At 35.3% G+C, this 21,516-nt stretch overlaps 1 long non-coding RNA gene across 1 annotated transcript; it reads left to right on the top strand.

Moving 5' to 3' along the window:
- Nucleotides 1-297: 297 nt before the first annotated feature.
- LOC150038106 (uncharacterized) lies at nt 298-2,528 on the top strand. The gene is made up of 2 exons (XR_016527819.1): nt 298-734; nt 2,223-2,528. It is a non-coding gene; the product is annotated as an uncharacterized LOC150038106 (long non-coding RNA).
- The last annotated feature ends 18,988 nt before the right edge of the window (nt 2,529-21,516 follow it).

The following is a 21,516-nucleotide window of genomic DNA, read 5'->3' as shown; positions in this document are numbered from 1 at the left end:
TTATTAATTTTGAAATTTAGATTTGTTTAAAGGAAAGAGTTTGATTTATATCGCAATTAAATTTAATTTTAAGTAAGTTAATTTTTAGTTAATGCCTAGATATTTTTTTAAATTTATAATTTAGGGAATGTGATTGGTTTGATTTTTAAATTTATGATTTGAAGATGAGAAGAAAAGGGTTCAAAAAATTTGTTTGTATTTATGTATTCAAGGAATAGAATAAAATAAAATAAAATAATATTTATATAAATTAAATAATATATATTTTTTATAAAGCCTTTCTTCCCTTTCCCTCTTGCACGCAAACCGATAACTTCCCCCAAAATTTTCCTCGTCGCGTGAACACTCTTCCCCAGCCTTAGATCGCCACCGCTTCTCCGCATGACCCAGTTCGTGACCATCGCTCCGACGGTCATCTCCAGCCGCTCGCGTCACCAGGACAGACGAGCTCAGCCGTGCATCGCTTCCTAGACCAGCCAGTTGCCAGGCTGCCTTGACCGAGTCTCCTTTATCACCACTCCGCTTCTGCATGCCGCCTCTCTTCAGTCTGCGCCGCCCAGATCTGAAGCCGCGCGCCGCCCAGCCTCGTCCACGCTTGCAGCCCGCGTCGCCCAACCTCGACCCACGCACTGCTCGTCTGTCCAGCCTTGCAGACCTACCCGCGGTGGTTGTTACCGTCGTCAAGATGCCGTTGTGGGTCTACTGTGTGGGTTTTCTTATTCTTGAGATTTTGGGTAAGTTAATGGGTATTTTTATGGATTTTCTTAAAGTAACTTGAATGCCTATCAAGTTTTGACCTAGATTTATGGTTACCCACTAAAATTGTGGTCCAATCGATTCATTCATGACGTTGGAATTTTAGATTCAAGGTTTAGAGAATGTTGGCTTGTTGACCATCAAGTGTTAAGGATCATATAGGTGAATTTTGTGAGAATCAGATTCTGGAATCCTTTTGGGCCTTGATGTAATCACTGTAATGTATATTTTTAATGCCTATTATTGAATGTGCAAAAGATTAAATTATTATTCGAAGCTTTGGAGTGAGTTTAGGTCAAGCCACTATTTGGTTAAGGGTAAGGTAAATTTGTGTTTTGGGATTAAATTTTTATGTTGAAGTAAATTTTGGTTTATGCATAGGGTTTGATTCAAGAATTGACATTAGCGAGGACAGAATGGTTTATGAAGATAATTTTAATGGTTCTAAGGTTGAATGGACTATTTAGGAAGGATATATGAGCATGTAGTAATATATCTAAATATGATTATGTATGATCTTGATTTAGAATTTTATGAGTTATATTAAAAGGATGATTGAGCATAACCCTTAAATATAAGTTAAATGACACTCCTACTGAAATGTCTTAAAGTTAGATGAGGATTCGACATTTGCTGATTCATATAGTTATGCGATTTATTATGAGAATATGTAGATCGTATGATATATTATGAAATCTCGAATACTTGATTGTTTACATAGTTTAGTGAATGAAAGTAATGTACTAAAGTAGATCCATTAACACTAGATTAATTACGTATGTTGAGGTTAATTAATATGGCTTTGATGAGGAGATTTTAGAGGATTCATGATTATGTGAATGTTATTTGTAATATGAAGTTAGATGCAACCTCTTTTCCTTTCCAGATTATTTGACTGCATGAAAGTGATACATGTCCGAGGGCGCTAGTACATGAAAAAGATGTACTAGGGTTAGTGTGTATGAAAGTGATATGTACTAGAGGGTACTGGGGTGTACATAAGAGGTGCACGTTCAGTGGGTTATGTGTATACGAAAAAGGTGTATATATAACCATGTGTACGAAAGAAATATGTATCCCTACATTCATAAAGAGGATCTGGGGTGTGCGAAAAAGATATACACTCAATGGGTTATGTATATACGAAAGAGGTGGATGCATAACTATGTGTACATAAGAGGTACATATTCAGTGGGTTATGTATATACGAAAGAGGTGTATGCATAACCATGTGTACAAAAGAGGTACACGTCCCTACATTCGTAGAGAGGACCTGGGGTGTACGTAAGAGATGCATTCTACAAGAAAGGAAAAAGAGTGCCATGTAAGAGAAATCTTCAAGGCCCACTAGTAACGGGTTTCAGTTCATGTTGCATTTATTGGAGATAAATTCTTAGCTTGACCTCGGTAGTGGGGTTACTGAGTATTTTTATGCTCACTCTTTCCTATGTTTTTTTTTTTTCCAGGTAAGGGTAAAAGCATGTTGGCGAATGGCAAGCAAAATCCGTGATCGAGCCACTGGGACTAGTTGTCACACCTCCCAGATTACCCTCTTAATCTGGAAAAAGATATGACGGTAGTAGTTACTAGCCCTACTGCCAGCACTTACCATCTTAGCCTCTAACCTGAATACCAACCTGTTAAATATTATTAATGTACACATACAACACGTTGCCATAAGGTTCTACATAAGTTTATATAATCACATGCAAACAGTCATGATATGACATCTACAGGTAAAATATTTACAGTTAGGCCCAAACTTCATTAACAAAGCCCTAATCCCCTCAAAACATGAACCTAAATTCTTCTTAACAAGCCAGGCCTTTCAGTGGCAAGCAACAGCAGGATCAACCTTGAGGAATCTGATCGTTACTTGGAAAAGGAAAACATAGAAAATCTGTGAACTAGTAGTCCAGTGAGTAACTATAAAATCATATTACACCATGCATTACATCATTATAAATATGTAAATATATCGATGAGCATCTCAAACACCTTCCTCTAAACATGAACATTGATAAACATTCTTAAACATCATTAAACATCATTATTTCTTAGTTGAGAACGGGCATACGTCGCTCTAGCTCCCAACATCTGTCACTGGCCAAGAGACCCATACTTCGGCCTCCCTTTGCTGGTATATGGCCTAGGAGACCCATACTTCGGTCTCTCATTCAGAACTACCTACGTGCACGTGGAGTTTTCTAAATACCGTTAACACCTTAGGTACTATTACCTAGATACCTTCTCCGTGTCCTTCAAAACCGGGTTATTTTCTAGCATCAAATTAGGCTTAATTGCATAATATTTACACAAAGATTCATTCTATCATAGCCTTCCACCAAAATGCATGCTTCATCATAGGAACTTAACTTTTGTAGTGAACTCACAACATACCTTGGCATGCGTTAAAACATGTACAAGCTGTAGAAGATACGCTATGCTATTCATTAAACATTTATTGCTTGAGAAAGTATAAATTCATCTTCAACATCGTTGTAACTTACATGGTCTTTTATACATAAACATTGAAAGCATTAAGTTCATTTTAGTCACTCACAGCTCGTCGGGGTTCTTAACGATTTATATGCCTCTCCTAGCTCCTCTTGGTCTGAAAGGACATAATTCCCGATTAGATTCTTTAGAATTTTCATCAAAATGCTTTAGATAGTTTAGTTACTAATGAAACTTTCATCAATAAAAATCAGCATTACTAGCGAGATGATCATCATGAGCGAGATCAGTCTCATGAGCGAGATCATCCTCACGAGTGAGATTTACCACTTCTAACGAAATTTACCACTTTCCAGCAAGATTTGCCACTTTCTAGTGAGATTCAGCCCAAAACCAACGAGATTTTCATCCTTAGTGAGATCCACCTCTTCCTTATCTCGCTCACGCTCTCACTCATTTTCTTATCTCGCTCTTGCTCTCACTCACTATGGTGAGCTGCTTGTTTAATCTTCCTAAGCAGTTGCCTGTTTACGCACCGATTTCCTATTTCAACTTAAAAAATTCATAACTCAACATCTAGAACTCTTTTTAAGAAGCTTCCTTCTACAAAATTGTTTAAAATTGAGTTAACTTTCTTACCTTAAAATCTCAACCCCAAATTCCTTGTAATTTGGTTTGGAGCTTCCAATTTTCACTCCGAGCCTTGATTAATCCGAGAGTCTGCCCCTTCTGCAAATTCTTCCCTTTTTGTTCTTCTTCCTGTGAGATCTTTCTCCGGAAAAACAACCTCAAAATATAGATTCTCCCAGATCTCAAATGGCATCAATTTCACTTAATTTGCTTAAGTCATTTTGCCAAAATCGAGCTTCTGAAGTTCCTCTTTCTTTTATACTTCCTACCGCCTCCCATGTTCAATGGTCAAATCACCACCTCATCCAGCACTTAGTGCTTCCGGCCAATTCCAATTAGTGAGTTTCTTCAATTAATTTGTTTTTCCTTCCCTTCCTTTGTAACCCTTATAAGTAACCATGGATCTCCACTTATCAAATAATTAATATAACATTCTTATGGCTAAACATGCTTATATAGGAAACGTAGAGTTTGGGGTTTACACTAGTCATATGCTTCCGCTCATGTTTTCAGGATTTGATGTCTTAAAGTTTCTAGTTTTGATGTTTGGACTTGAAATTTTGGTATTTGTGTTTTCAAACTTTTCACGAGGATTTTCTAGTCTCTCTTATGGTTTTAAGAGTACCTTGCTACTTGAATCTCAGTTATTTAGTTTTATGAAAATATTGGTTTTATGTTGTTTATTTGGTTTTACCAAGTTATGAAAAGATGTCCATTTAAATTTCATGCATGCATGTCTATAGTAACGACCCATGTTAGAGATCTCGAAAAGTCGGGTCGTTACAATTACACTAGTAAAAACATGGCTATAATGTCAGTTGAAAATCGACATGAAGGGGTACAATACAATGCCAGTTAGCAACCAACATTAAAGATGGTATTATTAAAGGTCTTCAATGTCGGTTCTGTTTAATGCCAATTGTTCGTCATTAAATGTCTATTTTAGTGTGTGTGTGTGTGTTTGCGAGTCCGTGCGTGTGTGTGAGCATGTGCATGTGCGTGTGCTTGTGAGAGAGACTGAGGGATGTGTTGTCACACGTCCCTCTCCCACTTACTATAAACACTCTCTCTATTCATCTTGATATTGATCTATACAAACACCATCTATAGAGGGACACTCAAGGTGCCTCGAGGTCGAGTATAGATTTCACCATGTGAACTTTTAGCGAAAAATGTGAAGAGGAAAAATAAAGTATCTTTTACCCAATTTCCTCCCACTTAGTGCTAGGGTTAATTAACATAAGAAAAATCGACTACTGATTTTAACTAAATGAATGTTTAATTTGCCCAAAATCAAAACTTATCCTTGGATAGTTAAACAATTTTGATTAAGGTTTATTATACACTTTAACAAACTTTAATCAAATATTGCATGCTTGTAATAAAATCTATCTAATTCACCTTTCCAGGTAAGGGTGTTACATTTTCATCAACTTAAATACCCCAGCCTAGACATAACTAGCCTTAGACAAAATGTCCCTTATAGATATATTTGTTACAATGTTAATCTTTTGATTAAGAACCAATTTAATCCTATTAAACCGATTAAAATATTAAACTTAAATTTATAATCTCATTAGAAAAATGATCTTAGGTCTATTTGAATCATGTTTTAAAACAATTTTAAAAGATGATTTTAACCTAAGGTTTGCATGCAATTCTGAATTATTAATTTTAATTTATAATTTCATTTAGTTATAACCATTATAAACAAATGAAACAAATTAAAATGTAGATTGCATGCTTTGGCATACTTAAATTATAACATTTATAAATTATATAAGGTAGTGTCATGCTTCGTGCAAATTCATTTCATTACTAACAAATATAACATTTGTATAAATACGTAATGAAACAAACTATAGCATACATCCATACATACATTGAACTATATATTATAACAATTATAATATAAATAATGCATGGATATACTATTAATTCATGCATGCATATATTATAACTTTTATATTATATGATGCATGAAACTAAATGCATAACCTATAGTGAGATTTTATATTGTATGACATACATTACGACATATAATAATAAAATTAAATCATACATCACATGCACAATATAAAAATAATTAATGGTTTGGGATTGGACACCTATTAGAAAAGAAAAATAACTATTACAAGATATAAATCCATCCGGTTCGAAACAGGTAAATCGGGTCTTGAATCGTTCAAGCCAAACCAGGAACCAGTTTAGATGAACCTAAACAACTTGAACTGAAGAATCCACGAACTGAACCAGATTAGCAGATCACGAACCACGCGCAAACCAGAGCTGAACCACTGAAAACTCCGTCTCGGAGCGTCGCGACGCTACAAAGTTTTCTTCGTTCGCCACATCGTAGCATCGCAATACTAGAGCACATCATTGCAACGCTATAGTACAGATGCCACTACATTGCTTCAAACTTCTTCGAAACGCCATGCAAATTCACCTTGTTTTCTCTATAAATCGACCAGGAACATCCCAAATGACTCAACAAAAAAAAAAAAAAAAAAAATACAAACTCTCACAAATTAATGCCTCTCACAAATTAATGCCCTAAAAACATGGGCCCTTACAAAAAAAATTTTTAAAAAAATGTGACAAATCTGTACACTCCAATCCCGAAACATCCATTAACGCAAACCATTTAACACATAAGTTATCATAAGAATAATTAGAATGAATTACCCACAAAAAATGTAAAAAAAAAAAAAAAAAAAAATCCGAAAAATTAGGGAAAAATTGGAATCAAACCCAATGACTCTATTACCAATTAAAGGAATCCATTAAGGGTCCTTGAGCGGAAGCGGATCATCCCAATTTTTTTAAATTTCAAAGAACTCATAATTTACGGTAGAAAAATAGAACATTGTGCATTTAAGATATAAAATACACCATGCTAAAAAAAATATAGAAGAATAAAATTTTAGGGTTCAAGATCCCTTACCTTTGAAGATCTGATCCTCATGTAAAAACCCTCAAATTGAATAGTTCAAAACCACTTGATTTCCTCCGTAATCTCAGGATGAGAACCCGGGAGTCGTGGGATCTAGTTATTTTGGTGAGAGAAGGGATTTGAGAGAATTTTTCTTTTAGAAAGCAAAGTGAGAGAGTAGAAAAAACTTACAAAATTGTATTGTTCTCTTTTAGATCTAGGAGGATGAAGATGATTATATCCTCTTTTGCCAACTACCACACATTACATGGGTTGAGAGATTATTGGGGAGGGAAAATTCCTTCCCATTAATTCAAAATCAAATTGAATTAAAAAATAATTTAATTTGAATTAATATAATATATATCTATATTTATAATAACTAATTTATTATACATATACATATATACATAACTATATGTTATATCTCATGTAACATATAACCTATGGTTTCTATATTGTATCAAATACAATATAGCCTATAGTTTAATTCTCTCAACCATGATATTTAATATAAATCTGATTTATTTTAAATTTAACTATATGAATCTAATTCATATAATTAATACTTGAATCATATTCAAATATTTATATCCTCTCAAATCATATTCAAACTGAATCAAGTTGTTCTTTTCAGCAAAAATAAACACTATGCATGCAAAATATCCCAATAAGATCCTAACAAAATAAAGACTAATAAGCTTTTTCAACCCCCTCTCCCCTAAAAAAAAAAAAAAATGAAGAAAAAGAAAAGAAAAAGAAAGAATATAGTATAATTCAACCAACTCGTTCTTCAACAACAGAAAAATGCACATAATCTATAAGCCAAATTGTTGGGATTGGTGACCTAATTCTCCTGGAGTTTCATTGTTTGTAATATATACACATTGCTATGAATAAAATAAGAGTTATTTCATTCAGGCATTTACTCATATCCAATAAACAAAGCTCTATGGTTATTGTATGTAAACTTAAGCATGTATATGAGATATACAAGTGGATCATGCCTTAAGTGATAACCTAAATAGGTCTGTAGTATAAGGATTAAGGTGGGATACCTGATCTTGATGACACTACGAATATGACTCGCTTTGTAGAGGTTTGTAAGTGTTGTTAACTACAACAGATAGTAGATCCTGACTATTCATGTGGAGACATGTGATCGGGGGTGTCCTAAGAGTTTGTATAAGACCGGACCACGAGATCATTCCTCTCTGTATATAACGCAGTTGATACTGGAGACTTACATCTTACTTAAGCGACCATAGGTGACATGACCTCAATCCTGAGTGTTTTGGGAACTCCTGCCTTTGAAGGCGATCCTTTAATTAGTATGGGTGAGAGTGGAAAAGATTGCCAACTCAACATGCCTACCTTTTTGGGGACTTGTCTGATTTAGGAGTTGGGAACTCAATTACATAAGATGGAATTTACTCCTTCCCAAAACAGCTTCTCTTTGGAAAAAAGAACTTAATCATAGCAGGACTATGACTTATGTTCATTAGAAGGATCAGTGGTACTTAAGGAGTTAGATGTAACTACAGGGGCATAACGGTTATTGGCCGAGTTGTACTTACGAGCAATCTATGAAGGGTTATCGCACTGTTGACTGGTTATGATGGATACATAATATATCTGTAGTAAGGAGAGTTCAGCTGTCGATCTTTAGTGGAGTGCCTGAAAATTAACGGATGGCGGACCCCATGACTAAAGAGTTTAGTCAGTTATTCACGTATCGTTGGAGCTTCGAGCTACAAGTCCGTTAGGTCCCCCTGGTAGCTCAATGAATTCAAGTTGAGGATCAGTTCTTGGTGTTGATTTGAAATGTTCAAATTGACAAGAGGTAATTTGATTATATATGATATGATCAGTATGGTGTATGAAATAAATCAAATGGAGAATTAATGTAAATGAGATTTACATTAAGGACCATGAAATAGAAAAAGAGTTATGGTTTATATGTTTCATGAGATGAAATTTTAAAACTATAGGTTATAAATATAGTATGATAAGTTGGTTATCATATATATTTATAATAATATTAATTATTGGATAATTATCTCTTTTTCTCTAATAACAAATTGAGTGGGAGGTTATTGGTGGTTTCATGATAACTGTGAAATAAAAGGAAACATGTTTTCTTAATTTTAGTAGTAGTTGTTGAATTGAGATTTCCATTCTTGAAAAATACCCACGACGGCTATCAAGTAAATTAGATTTGCTAAACGATAGCTTGGAGAGACTAGACAATCGTGAAGTGTTTATATACGATAGACACTCAGCTGGCTGATGAGCTAAACAATCATGTAGCTTCTACTAAATGATCATATAGTTTTTGTTAAACGATTGGGCATCGTCTATACGATAGACTTTGACATCTTCCACTTGCTCAATCATTTATACGATTGTTCTCCTCCAGTCTCGTCCTCTAGCTTGATCCACACAGAGCCCACACTTCTGGATTTTCATACCGAGAATACCAAGGTAGCCATTATGGTGGTGTCATACTCAACTTGACATAGTCAAGGTTTTATGGAGGTTGTTCGTGGTGTTCGTGTGGAGTCCACTGTGTTCGTAATCTTGGAAATCTTTCTATTTGTGGTCGATGTGATCGTGTAGTGTAGCGGTTGTAGAGTTCGAGCATTCGTGATTGCCATCTTGTTGTGAACGAGCCTTTGTGATCAAGGGTGTTGAAGATGAGTCTTCTAAGGTATGTTAATTCCATCCCTTGATCGTATAGTAAAGCATGCTGTAATTTCGTATTTTGCATAGCCTATTGTTTCCATTTCTTGACTATAATTGTGTATGTTCAAATATGAATGAAATTTGGGACGATCCTTCTACTACTCATGAAAATCCCCATGTTTCGATTTCCTTCACAAATATCACAACAAAGTAAAGTCAAACTTTTTCATCTCCCTTGGAAAAAAGAACATAGGATAATTCAATCAAATTGTTCTTCAGCAAAAAGTACAGAAACTCTAAAAAGGAACAGAGAGAGATCCCCTCAACCATTTTTCCTTCCAAAACTAGGAATTCAAATAAATATATAATATCTTACCTCCCATTAACCCATACAATGCTGAAATGTCATCTCCTTTTCTTTGTTCATGCTTCTATAGAATCATAACTCACAATCCTAAATAAGGAGCAATATCACCATAAGAAACTTAGTAACCAAATGTGATTTACTTTTACTACAAACAAAACACATCAACAACACCTCCAACTAACCTATCAATCACCAACGATCATTACAAATCCACAATTCAACAATTAGTTGGCTATTTAAAATAAACCACTCAGAGATGATGCAAACCGCAAGAAGTATGTCATCGGTAAAGGGCTATAATTTCAGATGATGGATGAGAAAACTGTAGTGGAGCAGATTCATGAATATGAAAATTTGGTAGCCAACGTTCTTTCTGAGGGCATGAAGATGTGTGAGGTTCTCGAAGAAAATATACTGCTTGAGAAAATTCCCCATCCTGGAGCGACTATAGGAACCTTCTAAAACACAAAAAGAAGGATCTGACACTCCAGAAGTTTATTAGTCATATGCGCACGGAAGAAGCCAATAAGCTAAAAGATAATGTAATTTCTAGAAATCTGAATTTAGTTAATGCTAACTTGGTTGAATCTTCTATTGTTAACAAAGATAGGTTTAAAAATTACAAGAAGCAATCTAGAAAGAATAATTCCTCTCAAAAGAAGAGACATCACAGAGCTGTTGGTGGAAAGATTGAAAAGAATAAATTAATTTGCTATGTCTATGAGAATCCTGGCCACAAATCCTACGATTGCAATTAAAGGAAAGGAAGGTCAAATTAACGACCCACCCCATAAGCTAATCTTGTTAAACAAGATGACATAATAGCTATTGTTGTGGATGCCAACCTAGTGGAAAAGAAATTGACTGGATTCTTGACACCGGAGTTTCAAGACACTTCTACTTAAATCGAGAGCTCTTCCATGACTAAGAGAACACTACTAATGGAGAATGGTTGTTCATGGGTAACTCTGCCACGACGGGAGTGCTTGGGAATGGGAAAGTTCTTTTAAAATAAACCTCTGGAAAAACTTTATCCTTCAATAATGTATTGTATATATCTTCCTTATGTAGGATCTTAGTGTTTGGGAGCCTATTGAATCGGGTTGGGCTAGAGGTTGTACAAGGAGCAGATAAGGTTGTCCTCACCAAAAATGGTGTTTGAGTTAAAATAGGTGTCATTAGTTCTATCTTACCCAAAAAAATGAAATTTATAATGCTCTAACTACAACTAAAATTAGCATGTAGTAATAGTGGAGTAAGAGGTCGATCCCAAGAGAACCTCTATTAATTGGACTAAAATAGACTAATTGAATTCCAAAATGCAAAAGATTAAATGGGGGGTTGTTTGTTTTAAGGAGGTAGAAACTAAGTGAAAAAGCAAAAATTGATGTAGAAATTTAGTAATGAGAGAAGTAAGAGAGATTATGAGATAAGATTCAATTGAAAATTAAATCTTGGAGATTTTATGTAAACTAAACAATTCTATCATTGACTTAGCAAAGAATCATGCCATTAGATTATCCAATAGTTCATTAAGAATAAATTTCTAATGCCCTAATTAGCTAATTTAACAATTACCCCCAATCGAGTTCGTAATTGCTTCCTAAAGATATTAATCCCTAAATTGCATTAAACTCATGGGTTTTCTTAACTATTCCAAATCTTGAAATCAATAGACTGAAATTTCAAGATTGATTGTATGAATGTTTTGAATTAATAGGTTCTTTAAAGAAAAGAGAGAAAGAAGTCCACATTTTCTATCAAGATTACTAATTCTTGCAACCCTAATTACAAATTTATTATAGAATTATGTAATTTTTGCATACAACAATTGATTAATCTTGAGTTGTCAATTCATTCTTAATCAATTTTATTCTAAAGCAAGAACATTCAAAATAAAGTAACTACATGAAAGAAATTTCAAGGAAAAGTCTCAAGAAAGTGCCAATCTAAATAATTCCCCAACAAAAAGGATTACATACTCATGGATGATGAAATTCTTCAAGAAATCCATTGATAGTTGCATAATCGGTACAAAGATTGAATACAAATTGATTGAATCTCTCCAAAATCTACAACAATAAGTCTGTAAATTCAAAGTCTCTTATTAAAAGTTTAAGTTTTTCTTCCTTCCCTCGATGAAAATGAAACAACAAAATTATATCAGCAGGTGTAGCATCGCGATGCCAAGGCCAGTGTTGCAATGCTAAATCGTAGAAAAGCCAAGAAGCGTTGGGCTAGCATTGCAATGCTACGTTGACGCTTGGTTGTGCAAGTGCACAGACTATTCCGTGAATATTTGGAGTGTTGCGACCCTGGGTTAAGCATTACGATGCTGCCCTATTTTGCAGCAAATAGATGCATTCCATCTTCAAGCGTCGAGCTAGCATCAGGCTCAGTGTTGTAAGAACGTCACAATCCTGTAAGCATTGATAAAGTGTGTTAAATTGTTCCTCTTGAGGGGAAAAGTGGTAGTTCATCATGGATCTTCTTGTTAAGTGATCTTTTGGTGTCATTTGGCTCAAATTAGCTCCAAATCTTCCAAAATAGCTTTGTTGAGTCGGAATTAGAGTTTACCTAATTTTTAAGCAAACAATTCTGATAGATCTTAGGGTTTTATCATAGAAAAGATAGTCTTTTACAAGACCTATCAAAATACCCCCAACTTCACTCTTGATTGTCTCAAACAAGTCTAAACTAGAAATATGCATATATTCAAGCGAAAATGAATTGTTTATTATTTATTCAAAGTTTCATTCATTTAATCAAAATTGACTTTTTCAAGTTGGCACATTTTCATCTTCAATCCAAATGGTCAATACATTCAAGTGTCTTAGACAATGAATTGATTCTCATCTCTTTTCTCAACAATCAAGGAAGTAAGGATATAAGCAAGCATTAGAAATTCAAAGTCCTGCTAATAAAAGGTTGAATCTTATTTTGAAAAGAAAATGTCTTTTTCTTACAAAATCATAAAAGAAAAGACTACCTAGTTTTAGTTTACTTGAAGGCCTAAACTAATAGAAAGGAGACATCCAACTTTCAATTCATCTTCACCCTACACTAGACCGGTTATTGGTCTATGATATATCTAACTCGCATTGAAGAGAGGTAATTCTAATACAAGGATACCTTTTTAAACTCACGCACACAATATGTAATTGACATTTCTTATACTTAGAGGGATAGCTTTCATACTCGCACCGTCGGGAACCTATCACTCTTTTTTCGCAGGCCCTAACAGAAACACGATGAAGGTAGCCCTTTTCACCTCTACCCATGTACACACACACGATAGTGAAGGTTATGTTAATTTGTCAAATCTACTTTATTTTTTTTTTTTGTGCTAGCAATTTTTTTACATACACTAAGCCCTTTTTATTCCTCTATGTCTAGACTTGCCTCTAAAACAAGATGGTTGTTCTTAGAACAAAGTTTTCCTATCGGGGTAACAAATAAAATTAAGTAGATATGAAGTTTCTAAGAGTTTAAAGATTCTAAATATATCTAAATGTCTAAATATTCGATTTTTTATGAAGTTAAAAAGAAAAGAAAGTTTCTTTTAAAAGAGAGTTTCAAAATTTTGTTTGAAAAACTTAAAAGGTCTAAAATTTTGTTTGTATCCTTACTAGAAAGAGTGCGTTATCAAAGTTTCATCAATAAGAATCAAGAGATTGAGTAAAAACAAATGATGCATAAAATCATAGTGAATGAGATTCTTGAATGTGCAAACATGAATTTATTCAATTTTGAATTTATTGCATTCAAGTCAAAAATGGTCTTTTGAAGAATAAAGAATTCAATAGACATATTTTTCAAAGTAATCAACAATCTATTAATCGTAGCTCAGATGCTCAAGGTTTCCAAACATGCGAAAATTTTCAGTGAGGCTCATTTCTAAAGCTAATAAAAGAATACTCAAAAGAATATAAAAAACATGCAATGTTACCCACCCCCAAATTAAAGATGGAACATTGTCCTCTATGTTTAGAATAAGCAAATAAACTCAAGAAACAAAAGATAAAGGATGTAGAGAGAAACTTCCCCAGTTTTGTTGTTGATCGTTTATTTGCTTGAGAGAGAATTTCCTTGCTTTTTTTTTTTTTATTACTTTTATTGAAGAGATCCTTTTACTTTTCTTCTTTTTATTGAGTAAATCACCTACAAAGAAAAAGAGAAGAATAAATTATTTTATTTATTTGAAATTCTAAAATAAGAAAGAAAGAAGAAAAAGGAAAAAAAAAATAAAAGAAGAAAAAATGAAAATGACAAGAAAGAAAGAGAATATTTTATTCTGTTGCAAATTTTTAGCGTTGTTTGCTCAACATTAGTGAAGAGAAGTGTCAAGTATATGAGGGATTAGCTAAACGCAAGCCCAATTAGACTTGGTTTACATGCTCTTCATTGTAGAGTTTAATTCCGTGCCCATTCACCTTGATGATTTTTCCTTTTTCAAGACTTTTTATTTCAACTGCACCATAAGAGAAAATGTTAGTAATTTCAAAAGGACCTGGCCACTTGGACTTGAGCTTTCCAAGCATAAATTGTAATATAGAATTATAAAACATAACTTTTTGTCCAATTTTGAAGTCCTTTTTTATTAAGCCTTTGTCATGAAAAATTTTGGTTTTCTCCCTATAAATTTTTTTAATTTTCATAAGCATTTTGTCTTAACTCTTCCAATTGTTGTAGCTATAGAAGTCTTTCCTTTCCGGCTTGGGCAAAATTCAAATTATATCGTTTTACTGTCCAATACGCTTTGTGTTCAACCTTTACTAGAAGATAGCATGCCTTGCCCATATAAAATTTTGTACGTCATTGCACCTATGGGCGTCTTAAAAGTAGTTCTGTAAGCCCAAAGCGCATCATTAAGTTTGGAACTCCAATCTTTTATTTTTGGTTTCACAGTCTTTTCTAAAATGTCCTTCACTTCTCTATTTGAGATTTCCTCTTGGCCATTTATTTGAGGATGATAGCGGTTGCTACATGGTGGTGAACTCTGTATTTCCTCAATAATGCTTCTACGATCCTAATACAAAAATGTGTTCCTTGATCGCTTATAATGGCCCTAGGGATTCCAAAATCTAGACAAGATGTTATTTTTCAGAAATTTTGTAACAATAGAAGAATCATTTGTTCTAGTGGGGATTGCCTCGACCCACTTGGTTACATAATCCACACCAAGCAAAATGTACAAATAACCAGACAATGAAGGAAATGGACCCATGAAATGTAAGCCTCATACGTCAAATATTTCAAAAACAAGAATTGAAATGAGAGGCATTTCATTTCTTTTAAACAAAGATCTAGATTTTTGGCACCATTCACAAGACTTACAATAAGCATACAAATCGGCAAAAAGAGAATCCTAGAATAGTCCTGAATCTAAAATTTTTCTAGCGGTGACGGTACATGAGTACGAGAACAAACCCATAGCCCAATATCGACCTTGAGATAGAAAGAACTTTTCATCCTAGAGCAAGATAGAATCACAATAGGCATAGAAGAAATATGGCCAATAACAACAATGATCAAAACAACCAGGCAAGAATGAACGAAGGGTTTAGTAAACAACAGTAGGATCTTGTTTTCCTCGCTGCAGATCACAATATTCCAATGAGGAATTATGCAGCACCAAATCTATATGACTTCTCACGTGGAATTGCAAGGCCAACTGTTGATGAAAACGCAAGGTTTGAAATCAAGACAATAATGTTATAGATGATCTAGAATGCTCGCAAGTTTGGAGGACTGTAGGGTGAGGACTTACATGCCCATCTCCCAAGCTTTGTAGAGATGTGCAACACGTTCTCAATCCCAGGAATAACGTAAAAAAGGATTCAACTATATTTATTTCCTTACACTCTCCGAGATGAGGCCAAAAAGTGGGCCCATTCATTGGAACCTAAAGAGATAGTGTCGTGGGAGTAGTTGGTTGAGAGGTTCATGAAGAAAATTTTCCCTCTGCTATTAACGCAAGGAGATGGCAGGGAGCATTGAACTTTAAGCAAGTTGATAATGAAACCCTGAGTACTGCATGGGTGGGGTTTCGATGCTTGGTCAAGAATGTCTGCACATTGGAATCCCCAACTATGTCCTTATGGAGACATTCTACAATAGACTAAACAGAGCAACTCAGACAACCGCAGACGCATCTACAGTAGGAGGCTTCATGGACAAAACCTATACTGAAGCAAAGGTGATACTAGACCGAATCTCAAGAAACACTAAGGACTGGGTAGACGATGGCTATGGAGGCTAGAATGTTGAGAAGAGAAAGATGGAAGGAGAAATTATTCCAACAGATACTGTAAGTTTATTAGTTGCGCAAATGGCCGCAATCACATCACTTTTTCAAACCATGGCGATAAATGAGGGTGCGTTAAATAGAAATGCTACACATGTAAATACTCTGACGCAAGCTGTTGTAGTCAATTGCGTCCAATGCGGAGAACCATATTCAACTGACGTTTGCCCACAAGACCAGTAATCTATATTTTCAATCCATAACAACCCATTTAGCAATACATATAACTCTGGTTGGAGAAATCACCCTAATTTTGGATGGGGTGGTAACACAGATCAGAGAGGAATGAAGAACTCTAACCAAAATTAACAAGCACATAAAGGAAACCCTTCCGGATTCCATCTATCGCCGTAAGGCCACTAGCAACACCAAAACTGACATTTGTACAATCATAATCAAGAATCTAGTTTTAACACTTCATCATCACTAGAATCTCTCTTGAAAGAATATATCCTAAAAAATAACGCACTAATTCAGTCACAAGCATCGTCTATTAGAAATCTAGAAGTCCAAGTTGGTCAGTTGGCTAGCGTCTTAAAAAGTAGGTAGCCAGGATCCTTACCTAGCAACTCAAAGGCCCCTCGTGGGAATGGGAAAGAGCAATGTCAAGCGGTGACATTGCGTAGTGGAAGAACAGGTGCCCCACAACAACATGGCCTACCACAACTATTGAATTAACATACAAGAACCATAAAAACTACGACTGAGGATACTAACACGACCAATTCTTTACCTACTCCTCTACTGACACCACCAAAACCATATCTGGAGAATGAACATACGCATACAAAATCTACATCCCAGATCATCAGTCTAGTACATGCTTCGCAAGCAACCAAGAACTATGAAGAGCAGGAGTCTACTCAGGACCTGAAGCAGGTTCCTTCACCATTCCCTAGTAGATTTAGAGAAAAAGATGATAGCAAACAATTTAAAAGATTTTTGGATGTTGTGAAGCAACTCCACATCAATATACCAGCACTGGAGCAAATGTCAAGTTATATGAAGTTCCTTAAAGACATCGTTGCCAACAAAAGAAAATTAGGGGAATACGAGACAATGACATTGATGCATGAATGGAGCACGCTGTTTAAGAACAACAATTCTAAGAAATTTAAATATTCGGGAAGCTTCACGTTGCCATGTTCTATTGGAGGAAAAGAGGTTAGCCATGCATTATGCGACCTTAGAGCCTGCATCAATTTGATGTTGTTTTCTATATTCAAGAAGTTAGGGATTGGTAAAGCTAGACCCATCACTCTGACCCTGTAGCTCGCCAATAGGTCAATAACGCATCCTAAAGGAAAAATTAAAGATGTTCTTGTGGAAGTAGACAAATTTATCTTTCCGACCAATTCATTATCCTAGATTATGAGGCAGACATGGATATCCCCATCATCTTGGGGCACCCGTTCCTAGCTACAGGACCTGTGTTAATTGACGTTCAAAAAGAAGAATTAACAATTCAAGTGGATGATAAGAAAGTCAAGTTTAACGCGTTTAATGAACTAAAATACCCAAACGACATTAAAACTTGTCAATACATTGATGACCTTAGAATAAAACATTTGGATGCAATGTAGAAGAAACTAGAAGAAGAAGTTGAAAATGACGCAACCATGGAAGAAATTTACATGTTGGTGAAAATAGATCTTGGTTTTGAATCATTAAATCTATCTGAACGAACCACAGAAAAGATTAAACCATCTCTAGAGGAGCCACCCACATTAGAGCTCAAAGCTCTTCTAGCTCACCTCAAGTACGTTTACCTAGGGGATAATGACACCCTTCCTGTCATCATCTCTGCTGTATTGAGTGAAGCGGATGAGAAACCCTTGCTAAGCGTACTAAGAAAATACACCAAGGTAACTGGTTGGACCTTGGTCGATATTAGAGGAATCAGTCTCTCTTATTATATGCACAAGATTCGACTGGAAGAAGGAAAGGAGAGCTCAATAGAGAGGCAATGCAGATTGAACCCCGATATGCGTGAGGTAGTCAAGAAAGAGATTATGAAGTGGCTTGATGCATGAGTCATTTACCCCATTTCTGATAGTAGTTAGGTCAGCCTGGTTCAATGCATACATAAAAAAAGGGGGAGTGTCCATCGTGGCCAATAGAAACAATGAGTTGATTCCCACACAAACTGTCACAGGGTGGTGCATTTGTATGAATTACCACAACCTAAATCATGCCACAAAGAAAGATTATTTTCCCCTGCCCTTTATTGACCAAATGCTCGATAGACTCGTAGGGAATGAGTTTTTCTGTTTTCTAGATGGCTACTCCAGCTACAACCAAATAGCTATTACGTTAGAGGATCAGAAGAAAACCACCTTCACATGCCCATTTGGCACATTTGCCTTTCAACGTATACCATTTGGGCTCTGCAACGCATCTGACACCTTTCAGAGGTGCATGATTGCTATATTCTCTGAATTCTTGGAAAGTTTGATGGAAGTATTCATGGACGACTTCTCAATCTTCGAAAATTCATATAGAGTGTACCTAACTAATCTGAAAAATGTGTTGAAGAAATGTGAAGAGACCAACCATGTCTTGTACTGGGAAAAATGTTATTTCATGGTTACAAAAGGAAGTGTATAGGGACATAAGGTTTCTAAAGCTGAAACTGAGGTCGACCAAGCCAAAATTGATGCCATAGCTAAGCTACCACTACCAGTAGAAGCTTTTTGGGACACACAAGATTTTACCAAAGATTCATTTGTGGTTTTTCACAAATTGCAAGACCCTTCAGTGCACTTCTTAAAGTTGACAAGGTCTACGAATTCGATTATGCTTTTAATTAGGCATTCAACTCTTTGTGGGATGCGTTGATCTCTGCGCCCATTTTGGTGGCGCCAGATTGATCACAACCCTTCATGGTGATGTGTGATGCAAGTAATTACATTGTAGGAGCTGTTTTAAGCCAACGACTGAATAAAATTCTTCATCCTATCTACTATGCTAGCAAAACTTTGAATGACTCACAGGAAAATTACACCACCATTGAGAAAGAAATGCTTGTGGTGGTGTTTGCATTGGACAAGTTTTGTCAATACTTAGTGGGAACGAGTGTAGTGGTCTATATGGATCATTCTGTGATCAAGCATTAATAGCTAAAAAGGATAGAAAAGAAGTCGAGAATCAAGTGGCTGACCATTTATTAATACTAGAAAACCTGGATACGCGTAGGAGAAAAAAGACATAGAAGACTGTTTCCCCGATGAAACGTTGATGGTTGTAAGTGGAAAAGAACCTTGGTATGCGGTTATTGTAAACTTTTTAGTTTGTGGCCAAGCACCGGAGGACTATTCCCCAATGTAGAAAAAGAAGCTATGCCATGATGCCAAGTTTTACTTTTAGGATGACCCTTTCTTGTATAAGTTAGGGCCAGATCACATTTTGCGTCGATTCTTTCCTGGGCATGAAACTCAATGCATCTTGGAATAATGCCATGACCCCCATATGGAGAACATTTTGGGGGGCAAAGGACTGTAGCCCAAGTCCTTCAATGTGGCTACTTTTGGCCAACTTTATTCAAGGATGCTTGTAACGACCGGATCCTTACATATTATCGTCCGACTACTATGACATGCATGCTTAGACTTTTCTATTATGAGATGAGTTTTGGTAAAAATCTCAAAAGAACATATCTAAGATTTTATTAATTAGGTAGAAAACTATATAAAAAAAAGTTTATTTTACAAAACACCAGGATCCATAAAACACTAGCGTAGTGATACAAAAATGCATATGCCTATAATAGTGAGTTTGATGGTTGGCCATTTGAGCGACGTCTAATTCTGCCACCTACGCTTTGTCCTTACCTACAAAATCTGTAAAAATAAGATGAGTATATAATATACCCAGTAAGTAGTTCTCAAATAGGGTAGTGACCAAATGTACAATCACATGCAATATATCCTGAAAACATATGATTAGGACCGAAATCATATAATAACATGTGGTGGTCGGTTATGCTTCTAACGTAAATTTCTCCGCCCTAATAGGAAGATGAGGACTTAGGCGGAAACTAACCCATCTCATGATTAGTGGATTATGCAATTAGTAGGGCCAGAGTCGCATCCAACATCAACTATTAACATAAACGTAAGATTGGACTAGAGGGGTGTAACCATACATACCCTGTTAGTCCCTAGCATAAACTTGACATAGAATTGGGTCTAGAGGGGTGCAACCATACATGCCCTGCTAGCCCTAGAAGCATAACCTTTATCTAATTAAAATTTATTCTTATGAACAAACATAATGTATGAGGTCCCTTGTCGATAAACGTATTTTAAACATGTAATGCAACATAACAATAACATAATTATACAACATATTAAAGGTACACTACTATGAAACACTTAAAGAGATGGTGAGATAAACTACTTACCTTGACTGCGATCCTAGTTATTCCTTATTATTCCTTATGGTTAATCAGTAGAGCTTTCCCTCTTAAATCAGAAGGAAATTTGGGCAGCACTTCCCTTACATTTCCTCCTTCAAACTAACAAAATGACTTCACCCTTTTCACACGATTTTTACTACTGAGTTTTGTTTGAGAATGAGTTTATCTTCCAGCCCAAAGCCTTCTATTTATAGCCGTTTCCAACTCTTCTCTGTGTGACAACTCATCCTACAAATGGCTTCTTTAAAATTACTTAGGTTTAAGAATTTCTCTTAATAAGACACCTAATTTTGGCTAATGTTTGCCCTTACGTCTTCAACCTTTGTTTGTATTCAATTTTAGGATTCTCCATGTATAATCTATAATATCGTGGCCAAATTCAACGCATAATCCATGCTTCTATCCAAATCTCGTTCTTTCTGTTATCAGAATCTCGCTCTCTCCAGCTTTCTCGCTAGTTTGGCTCTCATGACTCTCGCTCTCGTTAGTCTCGCTCTCGCTCTCTCCCACTGTCTCGTGAGAATCTTGCTCTCTCCAATTTTATTTCTAATCTCGCTAGTTTTTCACGCGTGGGTTGCCTTTACTGCTTGTGGATTCTACTTCCCCTTTTTAACTCTTTCAAATTTTAAGAGTATACGGGCAATTAATTCATCTCTAATTCTTCCAATGAGCATTGCCCAAACAAAAAGTTATCTTCTGCCCTTTGTCTCCTGAATTAGTTAGCGTCCAACTTCTAATTAATCCTCCCTGATTCTGCCCCCTTATTCATTATTTTTGGATAATTAATAAATTTCTTATTTTTTTCCAATTCTAAATTTCCACCGATTTTCCTATTAAGTTTATATATTTTTCATTCTTAATTATATATTTTATTTGTTTTTTTGCTTTCTAAATTTGGGTTAGGGTACTACATTTACCACCCCTTTATATAAAATTTCGTCCTGCTTAACATTTGACTTTTA

This window comes from Benincasa hispida, chromosome 2 (assembly GCF_027475165.1).
Source record: "Benincasa hispida cultivar pf3 chromosome 2, pf3_genome.v1.1, whole genome shotgun sequence".
Lineage (NCBI taxonomy): Eukaryota > Viridiplantae > Streptophyta > Magnoliopsida > Cucurbitales > Cucurbitaceae > Benincasa > Benincasa hispida.
The sequence above is the reverse complement of the archived record's forward strand: the minus strand, read 5'-3'. Positions and strand labels throughout refer to the sequence as shown.